The following is a 22,580-nucleotide window of genomic DNA, read 5'->3' as shown; positions in this document are numbered from 1 at the left end:
TGTGCCCCATCCTCCTTTGTGGTTGTGGAGACAAGCTTTTTATCACACACTGTAACCGTTTATTTCAAACATTTCAGGCAAGATGCACTTTTTATTATTATATGTATATAAATATCTACATTTTCACTACTTGTGCTTTCTAAGTAATTTGTTACAAGTATTTCTGTTATAATGTTTTCCATACAGCTGAATGAACCGTGACTGAGGACAATCAACTATTCTAGCATCATAATAAACAACAGTTACAAAAGATTCAAACAGCAAAAGCCAGATCTAGTACAAAACTCTTAATATACATAATACTTAAGAACTGTGATGTAAATGATATTAAGTTAAATATTACTTAATTACACACATTTCTCTCAAATATGATGTGTCCAAACATCGTAATTATGCCTTTAAGTTCTTTTAAAAAATGATTTAATAAAGTACAAAATGGAAAAATACAATGCAAAGAACATCTGAATTAATGTACCTTTGTTACTGAGATACAAGCCTATCTTTGTTACTAGTAACTGTACAAAGGACACATCTTATCTTATGTGGTGAACTTAAACCCTCAAACCCACGTTTTGTAAAGGAAACAGCTAAAGCCATATATATATATTCAACTTCTTTTCTAACAATTGCATCAGGTCCCACATGATTAATTTCTTGAATCAGCAGTCACGACTAAATTTTTCTACAGTAAGAGATGAAGTAAAGATAATATCAAAACTTTGAAGTGATAGCCTGTATGTAATATGCATAATTTGTATGCATATAGTCTAAAAGAAAGTATGTGCAAAAATATATATATTTTTTTTTTTTAATAAAAGATGATTTAGTAGTTCACATTTTTCACATCCATATGAAAACAATTCCTGGCTATTAATCTTCTTCCTGCTTCCCACTAAGTGACAAAGTTCATCATTTCTTTAATACATGTAAAAGCAATCACTATCAGTGCCACATGTCCAAGACAAATTCCAGTCAGAAGCAACATATGTATGCAATTAACTGGCTGGCATTTAGACTAAGAAAAAACCTCAAAGCTGCAATAGAATAGGTTTTTTGCTTTGGTTGGTTGTTTTTTTTCACACTGCGCTTCTCAGAAATTCAAACACATCATCTTGCAGAGTACTGACAGTAATGAAGAATTTATTTTTTTTCTGATTTACACTATCTAGCAGTGGTAGTACAGCTGTACCTAGGAACCTCAATCGGTTCCTATTCTACTCTAACTATATAATCCCTGCCCAAAAGAAAATGTAATCTAGAATTATGATGACAGGCTATGAATGAATTAAACAAGTGGTAATGGGAATATCAGAAAGATTACATTAAACATTTTGGTAATGTTTCAGTTTACTGCTTGTCCAGACACCTTTAGAAGGCAGTACTTTGTAGGCACACTAAGGGAGTTTATGGAGAGGTTTTAAAGGGGCGGGAGGAAAGAAATTATGCATTTAATATGAACATGTGCAAACATACACATAAACATCAAAATAAGCAGTTTAGGAAAGGATCTCGACATGAAGTGAGAGCCTGGATGTTTTAGTAGATTAACAGAAATACAAGACTCCACCTTAGCCATTTCCCTGGCCATAACACTGAGAAATCTCAAAAGTAGTCTGGCTGTACAGGTCTAAGATAGCCAAGTCTAAGAGGACTCCTAGATTTCAGGCTCACATATCCAGGAGAAATGAAAGCAGCATTTCAGCCATTTTCAGTTTAAATTAGAAGCTGATCATTTAGGGGGAACTGTAAATTCTATTCAAGCCAGAAGGTTGAGCAAAAAGCAGACATCTGTAAATGAGAAATTAGTGAAGCAAATATACAGTCCAAACCATTTGAATTAACTCCCCAATAACATGGTATAGAATAAAGACTTAAAGGAGACAGCGATGAGACTCTGGGACCCTCTACAGAAGGAAGAGGGATGGGAGAAGGAGGATAAAGTGAAGAGACAAAGTGATGATCTCAATTCTGCATACAAAGCTAACCTGCAAACATGGTGTTTCTTTATCACTGTAGTATCACACTGAATAGTACAAGAATGAACTATGGATTACACTTAATCTGGTGCGAGCAGTTCACGCATCATGTAGAATAAAATGACAGCTTTCAGGCAAAGTCTTTAGACAGGGATATCTTAATTGAGCTCTATTTCTGGAAGAAATAGGTGGCCCACTAATAATTCTCTATTATCTCATTGTCTTTATGCTCAGTGTGCCCTTATGTGCACAGAAAAAATTTACTGGAAAAAAGCACTAATAATCAGTTTACAGAACTATCGCAGATAATTTTCCACTTTTTTGTGTTATTGTTTATACTGTCCACTTTTTAAAGTTAGTACAGATGCATTAAGGAGTTAGCACACAAGGGTAAATTAAAAAAAATAATAATAAAAATCCACTTACAAGCAAAACCAGAACAAAGATTTACAAACATAAATGATTTATTAGCACCTGATTTTGCTGATAACTACAAAATTGAGAAATGAGTCAGTGTGCCTAAAATTTTCTCAAAGGTGGAATAAAAGCTCATCTCACAGATCATAAATGTAACATTGTATCACTGAAATGTTAGTATTCGTTTAGTATGAGTTACATTCTCTCCAAAGACATCCAAATATAAACACAGACTTAAGGAGAGAAAAGAAAGCTATTAGCAATTTCTGATTTGAAGATATTCTAACTCAGAAATATATATACTGCAGCTTTAAAATTTCAATTCTCACGATGTTCATTGCTAAGCAACCAAGTTTTCTTACTAAACACCTCTTTCAGCACACAGTCACGACTGACTAGTAGAATTGATAATGTGATTCAGAGAAGAGAGTGAGGCAAAATCAGCTATTTTTTGTTCATAAAAGACCAAACTGAAAGCAACTATTAAATTTTGCTGGTATTGAAACAGAATGAAAATGTCTGCTCAGTAATAAAGTACTGTAGCATTTATGAAAAACACTTGGGAATTATTTAACAATTACTATTCTAATTACAATGTCTATTAAAGAGCTGGTGCTAGAAATACTCTATTCAAAGCCTCTTCATTTCAGCAGGACCAACAGAATCAGAGAAGACAGGGTGAAAGAATGGATTGAACAACGTCTTTTGGTCCCTTATGACACTATCTTTCCACATCTCTGTGTGCTCTGAGCCATGCCCTTCAAAGGGGCAATTATATGATGCACACATCTGATGAACAACCTTTAAAGGAAAAATATTTTATTTATTAAATCCTTTCATCAAATTTTCAGCAGCTTTTAAGCAGCCTCACTTGTTTTCTGTCATTGTAGATACTAAAACACAATTAAAAGGAAAAAAAAAACAAACCACCAAAAAACCACAGAAAACAAAAATCCCCCAACCCGAGTATTCTCTCAAATATCTCTCTCACCTAGATAATAAATACATATGACAGTGATTCTATAGTATTTATTTTAAGGAGGGGGAGAATTGTTTGCTTGCCCTTGTATATTTTTGAGATACATGTAGATAATCAGCAATCTTTTTTTTAATGATACTCCAAGGAAAAAAAAATCTAACTGAATAGTGACACATGAAATGGTAACATCTAGTGGAGTTCCATATGCACAGTGAGGAATAAATATTGCAAATTTCTCCTTTTGTATTTCTTAAACTGTCAAATAAACATCTTCACAAGAACTAAAAAACCTGACATGTATTTTAATCAAAAAATTAAGTTATTCCCTCCATGGTTTCAGCATGAATTTTAATGTCTTAGTATCTCTCTTTACTCTTCATTTCACTAATTTAGCATTACCATGGTCCTCTGTATAGATTCTTCCCCATAAATCAGGCATACAGGAAGGGATATCTTTCTGGAAGAAGGCTGTTCTAAACAGTAGCCAAGTTTTTTTTATTGCTGTGGTTATTTCTACATCATCATCAGCTGACTGAAGTACACAAAGACATATATCCTAACTAATTTTCATGTAGCTAGCTCAGGGACTAAAAGCAACCAAATCATAACAACATAGACTTCAACACAAACTGCATAAATCTACCACGATCCCAGGTTATTTGTTCTACAACACATGAATGAATAAAACCCATTTTATCATCTTCACAACTAAACAGGTAGGGCTGGTATACTATATACCTACTACAACTACACCTCATGATCACAGTGTAGACAGTTTATAAGCCTACTAACACAAAAGCTGACAACTTCCCTGCTTCACACATACCAATTATGGTAAATTAAGAGTCTAAAACCATGGAAACAATATAAGTAGAGACAAAGAGAAAGAGCAGTCTTTTTAAAAATGATTCAGTGTTCAGAGACACTACATCAAAAGGATCTTTAACGTTGCAGTGTGCTACAGCACAGACTAGTGGTTACACTACAGACACGTTCTTGGAGTACTTTTTGAGATCTTTAAAAACTTCCCCAACACATGCCTAGTTGCCATTTTAAAGACATTACAATTTGGGCCCACAGCACAAAAAAAAAAAAAAAAAAAAAAAAAAAAACAAAAAACAACAGAACAAAACAAACAAACAAAAAACAACAACCAAACAAAAAAACAACAACAACAAACACCCAAACAAACACCCTGAAATGCATTGCATAGGTTTTCAGGAATGTGACAAAATAGTATTTATTAGGCAGTTGTTATTACCAGAAGACATAGACAAAGAGCAGCTCAAAACACATAGATGGCACCGGACTTCAGATTAGCCCTTAATTCTGAAAACCTTATTTCTACAGTGCTCAAAAAAAGTGACACAATTCAACATTGGTGTTTTCACAGCACTGAAGAAACAACCTTCTTGTATTCTTATTTCAGGAGCAGTACAGATATTACACAAAGCTTGCTGCTTTGAATATTTACTGAGGTAGTGAACCATTTTATCTACTGAGAAGGAAACACTTAAAGCTGACAAAGTATGAGTCACAAAGAAAAATGGTAGCTTTTTCTCATTCTAATTATACACTTAGGTGGTACACATCTGCTGGGACAGATTCACAACTGAGGAAAAGCAGAAAATATTCTAAAATTAACATCTGGTTATTTCAGAATGGATTAAAAAAAATGGAAGAGTTGCACTGCGTGACATTATGTGCAATTATCTTTTCTGCTTAAGAAAATGTGTTGGTGACTCGTAGCATTTTGTGTTTTTACACTTTGAACCACTAGATTTCCATATTTATCATTATCTTAAACAGAGATAACAGGAATACATTACAGTTTACACATGCATACCATCATCACACATATGTTGTAATTCAACAGGAATTAATCACTTTCACCAATTTATTTTCTGAACCTCAGAATTAATTATTTTCAGCATGTAACAAATGTGGTAGCTTAGCACATTTAACTTTCATTAACTGTATCAAGTGTTGCAAAACTGTAGGAAAACAGAATAAAATAGGCTTTGTAGAACATTTTCCTATTTAAGTTGGCCATTTTGAAATTAAAAGTTATGTTTTTGCAAAAATACAATATTCAGAATTTGTAGTCACAGTTTTAAGTGCACCTCTCAGTAATGTCAACAAGATCATATGACCAAGCACTGTGAATTTATCTAGCAGGACCCAGAATAAAGAATTCTGCCCTTTTATTAATTTTAAAACTGTATTTTACATAGTTTTATTAAGACTGTCCTAAGAACTTTTGTACTTAGCAAACAACACTCATATAAGCATCAATCTGACAGATATATAGCATATATACTCTGATATAGCTTTCATAAAAAGTCAAAAATACATACAAGTCACTCAGTGAAGGAAAACAAGTATATCGGGCTTTAACCAAGATAAAAGCAGCTGGCTTTTGACACAAGTATCTGGCATTAACCACTTGCATTACTTTGCTCACTGAGGAGCAAGAAATCTTCCTATTTAAAAGGAATACTCTTATTTTAAGATACTTAAAATGAACACATGTTCAAATCCTTTTTGTACTTTTTAATCTAATAAATTAAACCAATTTATTTCTCCATTCTAGAAAGCTGGCCTAAACCAAAGACCCGAGCACAGATCTGCAGCTCATTTATACATTTAGAAACATGTATAATCAGTATTCCCAGAGTATGCACTAAGTCAAACAGCATTTTTAACAGAAGCATTAAAATGGCAGATCAGAGTTTTTAGTCTCTTGATAATTAGAGCCATGTAAGTGACAGCATTTTGATTCAGTTTAATGGATTTTTTTTCTTACCTTACTATGCTATGTCAGTCTCAACATGTTAATGGGAAGTTTCAACACTGTCATTTTGATGAACACAGAAATATTAAATTTACACAAATCTGAGGCCTAATATTGTACAGTCTTTTATCAAGCCAAACTCAGAACAACATGAAAAGAAATATTTCACTTTATGTACTCATTATGACTTCTCTGAAATAAAACACTGATATACATTAAGCCTAAAGTAAAGTACTGGCGGGTAACACAGGTAGTGAACATCTTTGTCCTTAAAATTAATATTGAAACAGCAATTGAAAAATAGCTTGCTGGCTATGGTTATTAATAACTTTTATTTAGAAGCTTCTCCCTTTCTGAGTCAATTCAGATGTAGTATTTGGAAAAAAAAAAAAAAAGCCAATTTACCGTTTCTGCATCTGTCTCTCTCCCTCCCTTAAACACATTGGTAGTAGAACAATAAGGAATGTGACTTAGCACACTTCTGTTACAGAGGCAAAGAGCAAAGGAAGATTTTCAGCATTGACTCATCAGTTAAGATGAATGTAATCATCATCACCCAGCCTTGACAGTGATATTCTTTCTTAACGCTGAGGGAACAGGTGTAATGGTAGAAGAGGTTCAGCTGTGCAGAGAGGACTCAATTTGAGGAATCCACACACCTGAATATATAGAACTAGTAACGACTTTAGAAATACCACTAAGCTTCACCTTTCTGATCTTCTGTATCTTTTTGTGCTTACATGTGTCATGTCTACACAGAACAGTGATGGAAAAAAAACCCCACCATATACACACACAAACATACACAGATAGATAGATACGGCCATATATATATACATAAGTTCTGAATCTGTCAGTGTATCACTTGATAATTTCACAGACCAATTTAGAAAAGTGAAATAGAGTTCTTCCTTCACAAATGCTGCAAAAACTAAAGTCACACAGTTGTTCTTTCTCACCAACTTGTAGCCCACTATCCCTGAAATCCCTTTACTGCAGTTGGCTCAGTTTAAAACAAATTACGTTCTCTGTGAGAGAAATATGGAAATTCAGGGTCTCTCCCAATGATTTAAGTCAAACCACTGAGCTAGTAGATCAAATCATTTTCAAATCTGTGGGTATGAAAACCTAGACTCAAGCAATCTTGCCATATTCTCTTAACCAAAACACCTAAGCCAGGAACCTACTTGTCCATGACTGTCCCTACAGTATGAAGGGACTGATGGGCCCATGTGTGCCAGCTGGTGTTTGGCTGGACTACTGAACAAGGCAGAGTGACAGTGTCATTCAGCAATGACAAGACATTCAGCTGAATTACATCCAAGAGCCACTACTTACTTTCCAGACTGTGAAAGTTAATGAGCACAACTCTGCCTTTTTATGGTCTTTTTATTTGAGCAAAATTAGATAAAATACTACAACAATTCTAGTGATTAAGACTTTAAAAAAAAAAAAAAAAAAAAAAAAAGACACACCAACAAAAACTTCCCATACCTGCCACTGAGTTCCAGCAGGTTACAAAGTTACAGACCTTTTTTTGACTGCACTCAAAGAAAAGCTCCTTTTTCAGCTTAGGGGGAATGGTACTGAGTTACTATGTTATTATGCTGAACCTCCCTGCAACAACCAAGACACTAAACAGAAAAGCATTAACACTTTGCTGCATCAGAAATAAGACCCCAAAGAAGGTTCTCAGAACTTCATTTTTCTAACTTTGCTCAAACTGTAGTATTGTACATCACAAACATTAGGTGTCTGTCCTGCAGGACTGTCTGACAAGTTTAAAGACTATGACCGAACATCTGTGGCACTTTTCTATGGCTAACCTTTCACAAAGGATTAAGAAATCAACCTAGAGACCACCTCAGACAATGCCAGGAAAAAGAAAAACATGATCCTATTAACAGGCAACAGAGAAACGAGTAAAAGCATTTCCAACTAGCTAGAAGTTTGAGAAATCATGGCTTCTTCTGAAAATCCAAAATAAAACCTCTTAAACATTATGGTCACAGTAGATTTAGAATATTAAATAAAACGATGTATTCTTTGCTGTGCAAATCCATGATGAATCCCTGGGCCCAAATCTACAACCTCTACCAAGCCTAAACTTGCAAAGAAGTCATTTTTCTTTGGTGATGACTACAGGATTTCATTCAAAACATACAATAGAAACAGTATCATAGAATAGAGAACCTGGTAGGAAGATACCCATTTTCACCTCATTCTTAGCATATTGTGGAGTTTTGTTAAACTGAAAAATTGTACTAAGAAACTACAGTGTAACCTCAACATCTGAGGTAATTCAAATTTATTTCAGTAAATACTTCAAATGATCACTGACATCAGTATTAGACTATAGGTAAAGCAATCTATGTCTAACATGTCACATAGAGGACCTGAAATCACTTCTGAAGGGGTCAAATGCAAACCAAGTGTGAACTGAAGAGAAATGCAGAGTATAGAATTTAAGCATCTTACTTCAAGCTTCATTTATTTTGTCACACTCATAAGTATGCACTCAAAAGGATAGAATGGACACTGTTGTAATTATAGATAGGGAAAGTGGCATTTTAGCTGTTTCTTATGATATATGATTTATGTATGGAGTTAACTGATTTCTTGACCTAGAAAGAACATCTGTTCTTTCTTTAGGTGTTCACCTTTTAATAGGTGTCTTGTGCTGAGCACAAGGCAAGAATAAAGTACAGACCAGACTTCTGAATGGAAGGAAACTGAGTATTTCTATTGAGTATTTCTATTGCATTAGGTATTCAACCATAGTAAGAAAGGGAAAAAAAAAAAAAAAAAAAACAAAAAAAAAAAACAAAAAAAAAAACCCACACCAAGAAAGAAGTAGACAACATGCATTCAGAAAAAGGTGTTCTAACAACAGTATAGTACCTCTTTGCACCAATCTTCTCTAATACTCTTAAGCAGTTACAGCTAACATTATTGCTACTCAAAAAGTCTGTTGTCACTACCAAAGCAACTTTTACAATTCAGTTGACAGCATTATGTAAAATAGGAGCAGGAGCATAATCCCTTAAAAGATTACTTGTTAGCAGTTCCTTATAAACTGAGATCATGTATTTAGATCTAAAACCAAAGCAATACACTGGTTCTCATAATCCACAATCTGATAGGAGGGCGTTTAGTACTACCTACTCTGCAGATCTAAATGACTCACTAATGCTCTGGGAAAAAAAAAAAAAAAAAAAAAAAAAAAAAAAGTTGTGATTGCAGCTAAGTCAAAGACATCAAGGATGTGATGCATCTTACCATCTCAACTTACACTAATTCTAATTTTGTAATTGAATATTCAGAAGACTGCTTTGATAGACTAAACCAAATGTTCCTTTAACCAAATATCCAGAAGCAATCTTTGAGAAACCTGAAAAACAAAGGGCATTCTGTTTCCAAAGGTCTCAATATACTGGGTGGACCTTCACATACCATGCCAACAAGCGGCAGGAAGTATACAGCTGTTAGGACATAAGCTTTCTGATAAACTGAAATGGCCACTTCAGAAGCTACTAAAAAAATGCCAGAAGCACAGAAACACCTCACCCAGTAAGGATCAAACAGTACATTTATGGAAAGCAGCAAGAGGAATTTAAATGCATCTTGTGACCTTAGATTTTCACACTTGTTACTTTGCTTTTGAAAGAACAGTCAGTCCATCAGGTCTGCTGTGAGAAAGGTGTTGGACTTCAGGAGGTCATCTAGTCTGATCAAAACTAATTATTCTCTTATTCTAAGATTCCTTCATTTTTATCATGACAACACTGCTCATTTTCAATGTGAAGAAGCTGGAAAGTCATCTTCAAGAAGACAAGAGAAAAAGCCTACTGCTTTGCTTTCAAAAATGAAAACAGCAAATCCCCATACTCCAGCAACTTCATTTCTCCCTTTCTAAAGGGAGATCTATATATGGACTAGGCCTGAGAGAATATGTTTTTTCGGTCTGGTGGGTTATTTTGTTTCAGGGGATGGGTGGATTTTTTGTTCATTTTGTAAATCAGGACAACTTAGAAGTCAGAAAAGGGAAAGACTTGGCGAAGAGTCTGAAACTAGTGTTTGATCTTAAAAAAAAAAAAAAAAAAAAAGAGGCAGGAGGGTCAGGGGGGCAATCACACATTGCTTTTAGTTTAAAATTCTCAGACTTAGTTCTGACTACATGATTTTGCTAAGGTGTCTGTGGGCTCATTAAAGGAGCATATATGTTAAATATCTTGTGGATGTCCTTACTAAAAATAATTAGAGTCCAAACACTTGGCTTTAGCCTAAGGTTAACAGTCTGTCCCTGTTATAGCATTCCTCTCCAGAAAACTGAAATAGAAGTTGACTCAGATAATCAGAACAGATATTAATTTCGATGAGGGGACTCTCTCCAGAGAGACTGAATGTGGAAAGGGAGTTCTTATATTTCAGCTATGTAACCGACAAGCGCCTTGGCCTACGCTAGCATTTGTAAAAGGCTTTAGTTATACTGTACCATGATATCCTAATGAAATTCTAGAAGAGGCTCACAATAAACCATGTAAAGCCTAGGTTTTATTTTGACATGCTGATTCAACCCACTTTGCTATCAAGCAATGTCAAAAATAACTCATGTAAGAAAATTAAATACAATAGCTACCTTTAAAACTCAAAGACACTTAGCTGAAGTACTTGTTTAAATATAGAAAAAGCATATATATTTGAATCAAAACTGCCAGCTAATGAAGAGTTTTTCTTATTATGGCCAATCTCATGAATAAAGTGTTCACCTCAGAACAATAAAACTTCATCTCAGGAGATGCTATACTGCTTAGCTCTGCACTTCCAAACATGTTTCCGAAATCTGAAATATATCAAATGCATTACTATATATCCTGTCATCAGAAAGCCCAGATCTGTAAAGGTGGTCATGGTATTCTTACTTCCAGATGAATTATCTGTGTTACCATTAATATATGGTATCAAATATAGCCTATCAACAAAAAGGGACAATTCTCAGAAAATTAAAAAAAACAACCCACACGTTAACATATGTAAAGAATTTTTAAAATACTAGTATTATTACTCAGAAATGCTTTTCATTTATAATGCCTAGAAAAACTAGCCTTTTACAATAAACTTAGAGAAAATATAAGTTTATATATATAAAAATATATACTTCTCCAGCTAGGTACACATGGCTCTTCAAAGCCCTTTATGTCTAGCAGATTCCATGATCAAAAGAGGATAGAGTTCTCAGGTATGTGTGTGAGGTCTAGGTAGCATTACAGACATTTAAATTTTTTTTTTACATTGTGAAATGGACAAATCAATATATCAAGCTCATTTATAATGAGACAACACCAGAAACTTCTTCTGAGTTTATAGTTTATATTTCTTAAGCTTTCCAAGTCCTGTTTCCATAACTGAACTTACCTGCTACCTTCCTTATTCCCAAAAGCTCCAATGCTTCTGCTCTTGATGTAAACAGTAACAGAGTCCAAGTGACAGAAGCAATTTGGTTTATTTCTGTTATTCACAGATCTATAGTAGACTTATAAGTGTTTAATAAAGCGACATTTCAGTTTCAAACTGTAAAGTGGCTAAGAAAGTCAAAACCCATAGATGTCTGCAATGGAATAATTTTCATTGGAAAAGGCACCCAGAAAGATCAAAGAACAGAAAGCTAGAACTTGCCTCATTCACAGCAGTTGACAGTAAGAATTTACTTTCTTACTAGTTCATCTGCATATAATGTCATTGTTATCCTTTCACCCTCTAAACACCTTTTGTTTCCATTCTGTCTGAATAGTGATTTTGGACACTCTTAGATTTTTTTTTTTCTTTAAGTACATCTTAAAAGAGGTCATTCAAATGCAATTGACTTAGGAAGCTTTATAGATTGCTTCTATTAAAACTCGCTAAGCGTTAGATCAGTTTAGAAGACAAACAGATCACAGGACCAGAAAATGTCAACAGCCACAGGATCGATACATGGAAAACACAGGACAGTGAAGAAGACAAGCCATATTCCAACGGCAGCTAAATTGTTCTAAATTTGAGGATGACCTTGACATTCCCACTAACCCACTTTTCTAGCAAGAAGCAAAGATAATTTTATAAGTGACAGTAGCTATTCTTGTGAAATATACCTTTCAGTTCTACATACCATATTCCATTTATGACATCTGGCAAGCAAAAGATGTCTCTCATCAATAAAGGATACCTCCTATACAAAAATGACTACTCAACAGACACATCCATTTTAATAAACAAGCATACCAAGCATAAGAAATCAGATAAACCTGGGATGATGTACACTCACAGGCACTCAGAACTACTGATATACATAATGGAAGTTCATAAATGACCAGTATTTTAATTTTTTTTCTATCCTACTTCTAATTTATGACAATACAAGATAATCACTGAAACACATTGCATGATTTAAAAGAAAGAAAAAAAAAAAAAGTAAAAACGTATCACATGTATCTCAGTAAACCTGAATTTAGATCCACATTTATCAGCTGAAGAAGACCCAACATAGCTTTAGATTCAATTTTACTGTTTGTTAACCTGTGATGAAAACATACAGCTCTTGCAAAATATAACCTACAAAGGATTAAATGGCAACTAGAAATGCAGACGGCTATGAAGTACAACATTTTTAAATTAACTGATTCGAAAAAGTATCTCAAACCTCGTGTATACTGCAGTAAGTGAGCAGTTACTTATTCACATTTGCACTATGAAGCAAAATGGAAAGACGTGAGTAGTGATCATCAGGTAACCTCTACAAAAGTAATTTCCTTATTTCACCACCTTGCTCTCGTTAATTTGAGTTTCTCACTACCCTTCTGTTCAGACCCTGAACGCCACCTTGAACAGCGTGCCAGCGCAGCCCCTGCAGTCCCTCCTTGCCACTTACAATTACTAAATGAAACCAGGCGAATTTCCCGATTCCGTGCCCCAGCGCTTGGTCACTGCAGCCTCCCCGCCCCAGCCGCCCCCCGGGCCCCCAGGCTCCGCGGGCACCTGCGCGAACAGGGGCCGCCCCCCAAGCCAGCACCTGATGCGGGCCGCGGCACGCCAAGGACAGCGGCCACGCCGGGGGGAGGGAGACGCCAGGCCGAGCAGCCGCCCCTCCCCGTGCTGGCGAGGCGGCGGGGGCACCCCCAGGGCGGCGGCGCGGCCGGGCGAGGCGGCGGCGGCGGGTCCCCGCGGCGCCAGGCCGGGCGGGCGGCGGGAGGCCGCGCCGCGACTGCGGGCAGGCCCGGAGGCGGCGCGGCGGGGCGGCAGGGGGCGCCCTACCGGCCTCTCCCGCCGCGCGGGCCCCCCCCCCCCCGCCGCGCCGCGCCGCTGCCGGGGAGGAGGGGGCTCCGCCACCGCCCGGCCGCGGCGCCGGCAGCCGCCCCCACCCCTCCCCGCCGCCGCTTCGCCTCGGCCTCCCCGCTGCCTCCCGCGCCACCCCTCCTTTTCTCACCCGTTGTCGTCGCTGCAGACACCGCCCGCGGCTCCTTGCGGGATCTGGAGTTGCAGAGGCGAGGGACGGCGGGGCTCGGCGCGGCCGCGGCACGGGCCCCACTCCGGCCGCTCCCGCCGCATGGAGGGGGAAGGGCAGGCCGGAGCGAGGGGAGAGGAGGAGGATGAGGAGGGGGGGGGGGGGGCGGGCTGGAGGAGCAAAGCCAGGGCGGGACGGGACGGGATAGGACGGGGGAAGGTGCGGGAGCGGGGCTCAGCGCCCGCGGCAGCCCGGGGGCCGCTGCCGCCGCCTCATCCCTGCCTGCGCCTCAGCCGGGCCAACGCCGCTGCCCGGGCGCCGTCGCCTAGCAACCGCGCCCAGCCCCCGCGGCCGCCTGCTGCAGGCACCCGGCGCTGCCTCGCGGCGCCCCGCGCGCTCCCGCGGCCGGCGCAGGCGCGCCCGCCGCCCCGCCCCGCCCCGCCCCGCCCCGCCCCCGCGCTGAGGCGGCCCGGGCGCCTGCGTGCCCCCCGGGCTGGTGCCGGTGTGTGTGCTTGCTCGTAACCCGGGGCTTGCCGTCTCAGAGTGCCGCTCCCTGGAAACAAGGGGTAAGGCGGGTTCCGTGCTCGGGCTCCAGGGAACGGGAGCGGGGTCTTCTGTGGGCATCTACCCCCCCCGCTGAAACAAGGTGGGGGGGGCAGATGGGTGGCAGGCAGTCCTGGGGAAAATACTGTTTTCCCGGTTCTGCAGATTACGGGAATGGAGGAGGAGATAAAGGACGTGACTAAACTTAGGTATGTTTAGGCCTTTGGAACAGGCCAAGATTAACATGCTCAGGTACTCAAACCTTTTGCTCACTATAATGGTCATGGGCACACAGTATAAATGGGAGGATTAACAAGAAAAATTGCAAATGCTTTAGGCTTTGCATAGATTTGACATTTAAAGACTAGACGCTCTTAAGATCTCAGGTCTAGCATCGGTTTCAGTATTGCTGACGACTGCCTTTAGCTTCCCAAAGCTTCCTGAAACCAATATGTTTTCCCCTAAAATAGGAAGTGGGCCAATACAACCGGGGTGGCCCATTGTAGGAAAAAAATCTTGCAAATGTGACTTGAGTACATTTCGAAGGCTCCAAAACCCAATTGGACACAGAAATAATCCATTGCCATTAAAAAAACTCAGGAATTAAAAGCAAATTTCCCAATTTAAGATGCACAATTTTGACTCATTCATTTTCAAATGTTTGGGTTTGACAACACTGCTGCCTGTGCCTTGCACGGTGATTTACACCATGAGTACATCAAGCAGTACACCAGCCAAAGTTCAGTCCTGTTGTACATTTTATTGGGGGCTCTTCTCTATTAGTCTTTAATATTTCTTTGAATGCTATTTGTTTCATAAAACATGTTGCACACATTTTTTTATAACATCAGTTGGAAGGGACCTACAATAATCATCTAGTCCAACTGCTTGACCAATTCATATATCTAGCATACACTGAGAAAAGAAAAATTTTCCTTATTACACCCAGTCTTGTAGAATTGATTGCTCTAGCCAGGGTGATTACCTAGGGGGAAATAAAAAAAAAAAAAAAAGTATTCTTGCAGCTGGAATTATTCTATACCAGATTTGTTGTCACAATGATAAGGCTGGTTGGACTAACATGAGACTGTTAAATGGAAGCCGCTGATTTTTTTTCATGCAACAAAATTCAATCCTGTGCTCAGTGGAGTAGGGCAGTATTTTAGCATTGATTTAATTCTGCATAATACCGCAACTTGTTTTGAAATGTATCTGCCTATTAGCTTTTGTTTTAGAAAGAATCAAATAGAAACAAGGTTGAATTTTTCAGGGTCAGTGGAAAGATTTTTTTCAATGGCAGTTTTATGCTCAAGTCCCTTAGCTCTTTTTGAAAAATCTAATCTGTGTGCTTTGAAAAACTGATTGTTATTTGGATCCCACATATCAAAGTTTATACATAGCAGCAGAATAGACATTAAACATCAGTACAGTGATTTCAGATCATATAAAGAACAGTCAGACTCATTTTGTATATACGGAAAAGTGAAACAGACACTTGACCAAAGCCATGAAGCAAAAGCTGAATGCTACAGATTTGAATGTGCTTGAACTGCAAATATTGGCATCAGAGCTGAAAGAGCAATCCTGATGCCTGGACCCCTGGCCTTCTGCTCTACCCTCAAAGAAACATGCCTCATGATGTACTGATACTTGATTTTTCAATCTGAAAAAAAGATTTTAAGCTCTGGAAACACTAGGGATCTTGGAGTGCACACCTATCAGAATACTGACATATCTCTCCAGGGTACATTGTGCCTTTCCCTCACCTTGTTACCTCAGCTGACAGCAGTGGTGAAAGTATGTACTTCCCTCTTCATCACTTTGTCTGCTGAAAGTTACACTGAAAAAATATTCAGAAATTTAGCAGCAATAGCAGAGCAGCCTATAAAGAACCGTATTCATCAGTAGTTGAGGGAAAAAATACTGCTGCATGACCAAAACCAGGCAGAGTTCAGAGGATACAAACAGCAAAGAAGATTCACAGTACTTCAGATGCAGCATAAGAAAGGGATCACTAATAAATAGACATGCTGATTCCACAACTGAGAGAAGCACAAGATACGGTACCACAGCAGGCACTGATTTCCTGTGGATGCGGAGCCCAAGCTAATTGCACATTCCAGAAGACTGCTATTTATCTAGACTCTGATTTAAAACCTGCTGAAAGCAATGGGACTTTACCTACTGACATGAAGTACAGTTTACCTCAAGCCTTAATTTCTTTTGAATGCTTTTAAGTATGGTTTCTTCCCCTCATTATTCTGTATAGCTGATTATTTGTAGTTTTGTACAAATTAGGAAGTTTGTATTCCTACATTTTTAATTACTTTATATGAGACCTAATGAACTTCACACCCAGCTGGTTTTTGACCCTTATGCATATCGAGCACAAGTGGTACTTCTTTGACCTTGCTTTTATATAAATAGATGTGTATTGTATAAATAAAGCAAAAATTAAACTACATAAAAACTTTTAAAGTCTCATTCTTCTGGGGAAATGAAGGGGAAAGACAGGCTTGGATAAAGCACCTGCTAGTCCCAAGAGACTGTCTTAAATACGCTCCAATAATGCTTTGATGTGTGGCCAAAACTGACCTCAGAGGATGTGCTATCATGTAAGAAGATGACCACCTAGCAACCACTTAGTAATGAAACAGCAAACAAATCAAACCCATAAAAAATCAAGAAGACCCTAGACCTTAACATTACTACTGGGCCAAACTATCATGTGTGGGGTAGGGAACTTAGATTGTAAGGGTGTAATTGCCCAGGGATTTCTTTGTTCAGGGTCTCTCTTCAAAGGTACCCAGCTCAAGCTGTAGCACCATTAACAAAAAGTACTTTTTATTCATAAAGACATCAGCTTATGCAGAAACCTGGGGTCGAGCCCTGTTATGGTGGCTGGCATGTGTAATTTCCATAACACCTACAATGATCATATAGTCCAACTGTCCAGAACTTCTTTCAGGGCACATGCACCTGCTCCAGCGTGGGGTCCTCCCCGGGCTGCCAGGTGGGTATCTGCTCCACCGTGGACCTCCATGGGCTGCGATGGAATCTCTGCTCCAGCACCTGCAGCACCTCCTCCCCTTCCTTCTTCACAGACCTTGGTGTCTGCAGGTCTGTTTCTCTCACACATTCTCTCTCCTCCCTGGCTGCTGTTGCACAGCAGTTTTTACCCCTTTCTTAAATATGTTATCACAGAGGTGCTACCACCATCACTGCTGGGCTCAGTCTTGGCCAGTGGTGGGTCCATCTTGGAGCTGGCTGGAACTGGCTTTGTCTGACATGGGGGAAGCTTCTGGTATCTTCTCACAGAAGCCACCCCTGCAGCCTCTTTGCTACCAAAACCTTGCCACACAAACCCAGTATGATGGGTGAAGTGTTAAAATCACTGAATAGCCCAGGTAGGAAGGGACCTTGAAAGATCATCCCAGAACAGCCCAGACAGATAAGTGATCTGTATTTTAGCAATGCAGGAGTGGACTGGAAGATTCTATCCCAGAGGTAAGGAAGAAAGGTGATAGGAATACGTTCCTCAGCTATTGTCTATATAACATTAAATGCATCCCTACATCTGTATTACACCATTAAAAATATTCCTAAATCCATACAACACATCATAAGCATCAAACTTTGTGACCGCTTTGAAATACTTTCAAATATGCAATGTAGTATTTTCTGTCCTTTTTTTAAGCATGGGGAGAAAAATAATTGCTCATGCTTGTGGGTAGGCTCACTTCCTGTCTAAGAACTTCCAAATATTTTATAATACTTTGTGGATTTCTTTATGTCATTCAAAGCAGAGTAAAGTAACAAGTTGAACATCTGCATTGTCATTTTCTGTCCCTGACCCTACAATTTAGCCTGTAAAATCAGAAATTAAAAATAGGATAAACATTGCAAATGTTGGCTGGGATTCTCATCACTCCTGTTAGAGGGGACTTCCCTTTTCTTCCTCTCATATCTTCACCCTGCCTCTCACTCCCTTAGTGTCTTAGCAACAAGATTCACTGGCCCACTGTAGCTAACTTGTTTCCTACCCCCTCAAATCAATTAGTTCATCTATTTAAATCATGCATCAAAGAAGCCTGCCCACTTTGAGCACACATCTCACTTAAGGCTCAGTCCAACAGTCTTCAATTTTTAAGGCAGCAAGTTTGCAATTGACTCAAATCACACCAGAATCAGACCTGGTATGTTCTAATTTCTTTACAAAAGCTGTGAGATGAAGAGGATGCTGATGCCTATCACCATTTTCCTTTATCTTTTTTTCCTTAATTGAAGAACAAACCACAATAGGGAAAAGTCCTTAAATAATGAAGAAAATAACTAAAATATGTCCCCATTCACAACTGCAGCTTATTCATTATCTGTTTCAGAAATATGTCTTCTGCAGTGTCAGCAAAGGTGCACTTGCAAAAACTGGATTTGTATAATACAGATAAATCCTCAAAATCATTACTAGGAAGATTCATAAGACTGAAACAACTTTTATAATGCTTGAAACCTTCAATTTATGTCTTAATTTATTGTTTAGTGGAATCGATAGAAAAAGAAGGTAGATATTTTGTGCAAGTCATCTGAGTTATTAACTCTATTTAACTTCTGGTTATTAATTAGTGGTAAATAGATTATGAACATTAATAATTTTTTGCCTGAGGGAGAATGTCTGATCACTATTGCCACTTGCTCAGGGATTAGGTGAACCTCACCCTCTGCTTTTCATGTCCAGTGCTCCTATCTTTTTTCCTTCATTCTCTTTTATTTCTTTCCTTGTAACAGGAAACACCAGCTTTTGTCCTTGGATTTCTACAGTGCTAATTATTAAGGGATCCTGCCCCATAGCTTAAGACTGTAGACGCTAACATGATGAAATTCATGACAGGGAAGATCTCACTGTTCAGAGATACCAACTACCTACAACCCACATTGTCTCAGAGCTGACACTGCTACTCTCATGAAAACTACTTCTCAAAAAGCAAATACCAAGTTACTAATGAAGTGTAAATAAGTAATCAAACTATTCACTATTAATCCTTGAGAGAATGTGGCTTGCTTCACATCCTGTATCAACCCAGGTGCTTCAGTGGCTAGTCAAAAGCATCCATTAAGGGATTTATCTTTATTATGGTTAAAAGAGTGAAAGGCAGGACAAACAAAAATCCATTCAGCTATTTTCTCTAACAGCTATTTAGAAATCTCAGTTTGAGGCTGTTTACTCCAGCTATTAGGAACTTTCCTGCCTCAGACTGAGGACAAACTTCAGTCACAGCAGCTCAGCTCTGAAGCCCGTTTTCTGGCTTTTTATTTTCTTCCAACTCCAGCACCCTCATCCAAGTCTCTCCACAGCTTCAGTTTACAACTTCCCTAAAAAAAAAAAACCTCACATGGGTAGAAAACTGGTAAGGGTGATTCCCAACACCTCGAGTCCATTATACAGCACAAATCTTCCATGTGAAATGCTGTGGACTATGGCGTGCAAGGTTTCCAAGATCAATTTTTAGTTCAGAACCAGCTATTTCACCTAGACTATGTGAGTTCTGTTACCAAGTATTGCAGTAATACATGGCGTTAGCTTCTGAGATTTATGTTGGCTTCATAACTTCATGCAAATTTATATTACTTTACATGTGTATATAAAAATGGCATCCCTGCTCCAAAGCAGCACAAGGGACAACAGTGGTAAATAGAAGAAGCAGTAAAAGCACTTAGAGAAAACAGACTGCCACAGAGAACAAGAGAATAGTAAAGTGCGTGTTAGAGAACACAGGTAAACCAAAGGGGAAAAAAAAAAAACAAAACAACTCTGCTTATCTGTGCTTAATGAAAACAAATAATTTTTGCTATTAAAACACCCCATTTTTAAAATAAATGGGGGTCTGATACTGGAGTCTGCATTCATTCCAAATTCCCATTTACTTCACTGGGTATTAAAAGCATTTAAAAATATTATTAAAGCTACTATTATCAGGGAAAAAATGAGCAGAAAGTGGCAGTGCACTGGTTCTTAAGTCATCCTTGAGTACTGAAGAGTTCTTATGACTGACCTGATTTCCTGGATCATTAATTTCCACTGTCCAGTGAAAGCAGAAAAAAAGGGGCCAAACTGAATATCTGGGGAGTTTCAGCTTTTCATACTGCCTGAGACAGGATCTGATCCGCATTACATTACACTGATCACTCAGTGTATTTTGTGAAAGAAAAAGAATATTGCACTGATAAACATTTGCTGCCTCAGTTACAAAAGGTTTGCTTAAACATCATCATTTGGCAAGCAGGGCAGGGCAGAGAAGGTATATACTAGCAAAAATTTTTTTGAGACTTAGCCTAGTATCAGAATTCAGGAAATTAATCCTCTTCTTCCTCCTTGACAAGAAGTCAAGAGAGGGTAGAGGCAATGTTAGCCTGTCACATTCCCTTCTACAGGCCTAAATTCCTTTTGTTACTCAAAACATTTTGTGTTTTTCTTTTTTGCTTTCATTTTTGTGCCTGGTTTGTCAGTAGGTTTTCTGTATTTGTTTCAGACTATACATGTCATTTCCAAAGGTAGACAGTGATATTTTTATTGTAGTTTTGGTTTTAGCTCAGCTGAGTGCACAAGAGAAGACTGTGATTCCTCATCATGACAATAAATGGGGAAGTTATGGACAATATCTTATATAAGTGCGTCAACAACTGAATGAGAACACACTTTAGTTTCTTAAAAAAAAAATAGCAGGAAATATTTACAGATAAGTAGAAGTTACCCCTTTGAAGCCTTGGATAGGCAAAAATTCCAAATGAGCTTTATTTTCAGACCTGCATGCCTGCCTTCCTCCCAGCTGCCACTCCAGTCTCAGGCCCCCTCCTTTCTCCAGACAATCCCTCCTGGGTTTCTGCTCTTTTTCATTCTCAGTGACTCCCGGTGAGAGGTCTTCCTCTGCCACAACACATCCTTTGATTTTTCAGCCCTCTCTGACTTGAGAACCTAATGCAGACACTTAAATCCATGCTCATGTGTGACAACTCATCCAGTACCCAGGCCCCTGGCCATGTTGAGAGGTCACTAAAGAAGCAGGAGCAGGTCATTGTAGTGGCAGGTTATATACCACATTTGTAAGGGTAACTCAACCCTGATCAGGTCAAAACCCCTACCTCAAAGCAAGGATCTTCAGCACTTGGATTTGTATGAAGACACCTTTATCTAAGTAGTTCTTAAAAACAATTTGGATACTCTTCTACCTCCCAGATGGTTCTTCCTAGTGAGGCACTCTGTAGTCGGACATTTTACTGAAATATGTCCTAAACTTTCTGTATTGCTCATTAAATAGATTACTTTTTAGACTTCTCTCCCTGCTGACCTAGCAGATGATTTGCTGAGCCCTAGCAGATGATTTGCTCTTCAAATACCTTTTTCACAGTGAAAGACTATTGTTATTATGAGCTACAACTATACCATTCTATTTGCTCAGTGTTGGAGCCGAAGCACGACAGCCCAATGGCTCACACTGCTTACTACCTCATACTGTAGTTTGCTAGCTTTCCAGACACACATATTCCTACATGAGGGCCTTTAGTCTGTAACTGTAGGTGCAAATGGCTCAAGACATTCAGTTCTGTGACCATAAGTCCTAACTCAAGCAGATCTAACACATGCCATATTTACTTGTACGCAGCCGCCTTCTGTGTTCTCCAAAATTCTCACCATTTTCATTGCTCTCCTCTGCATTCTGTCCATTTTTATTTTTCACCTCCATTTCAGAGCCCCAGACCAGACACCAGCAAGTTTGATCAGTGCTGAGTAGAGGTTAAGTACTTCCAGTGCCTTCCATATAACATTTCTGTAACATATTCCAGAATAATTGGCCTGTTCTCATCAGCCTCACACTACTGACTGATGAGTGGTCCGCTATATTCACTAAGACTATGGTACTGCTGCTTGTACATTTGTAACACACAGAAGTTTATGTTTGCACAATCTGATTTCCCTACTGACTGTCTAGACCTTGAGCTTAACATTCATTCTAACGTTCTGAGCCTTCACCCCAGCATGACCATCAGAGCTGGTAAACGCCAGCATCCAGGTGAAGGATCATGGATTTACACTGTGGATCCCTTAGGACAGACCCTGGAAGAGACCTTGCAAAGTGTTGAGATACAACTGTTATTCTCGTATCTTAAAATACAGTACTTAGTGCATTACAGATGCTGAAGGAAAATAATTACCTGGCTGAGGAAAGGAAAAGAGTCTATTAATCAATCTCTGTAAAGTGCTCAGACATTCTTGGCTAGAATGTCTATAGAAAGACCAACAGTCACTTTTCTCAATCCAACAGTATTATCTGCATTCTGGTTGGGGTTTTTTTGTTTTGGGTTTGGTTTGGTATTGGTTGGTTGGTTGGTTGAGTT

General features: G+C 38.7%; 1 protein-coding gene across 1 annotated transcript in view; it reads right to left on the bottom strand.

Annotated features, from left to right (window-relative positions):
• The window catches only part of ZC3H12B (zinc finger CCCH-type containing 12B), a 34,477-nt gene extending 20,434 nt beyond the window's left edge, over window positions 1–14,043 (bottom strand). The window contains exon 1 of the mRNA XM_042807203.1: window positions 13,629–14,043. The gene's annotated coding sequence lies outside the window, so the exon portion shown is untranslated. The remainder of the gene's footprint in view (window positions 1–13,628) is intronic.
• Window positions 14,044–22,580: the final 8,537 nt, after the last annotated feature.

The sequence above is a fragment of the Tyto alba genome, unplaced genomic scaffold, assembly GCF_018691265.1.
Source record: "Tyto alba isolate M040663 unplaced genomic scaffold, T.alba_DEE_v4.0 Super-Scaffold_5, whole genome shotgun sequence".
NCBI lineage: Eukaryota > Metazoa > Chordata > Aves > Strigiformes > Tytonidae > Tyto > Tyto alba.
The sequence above is the reverse complement of the archived record's forward strand: the minus strand, read 5'-3'. Positions and strand labels throughout refer to the sequence as shown.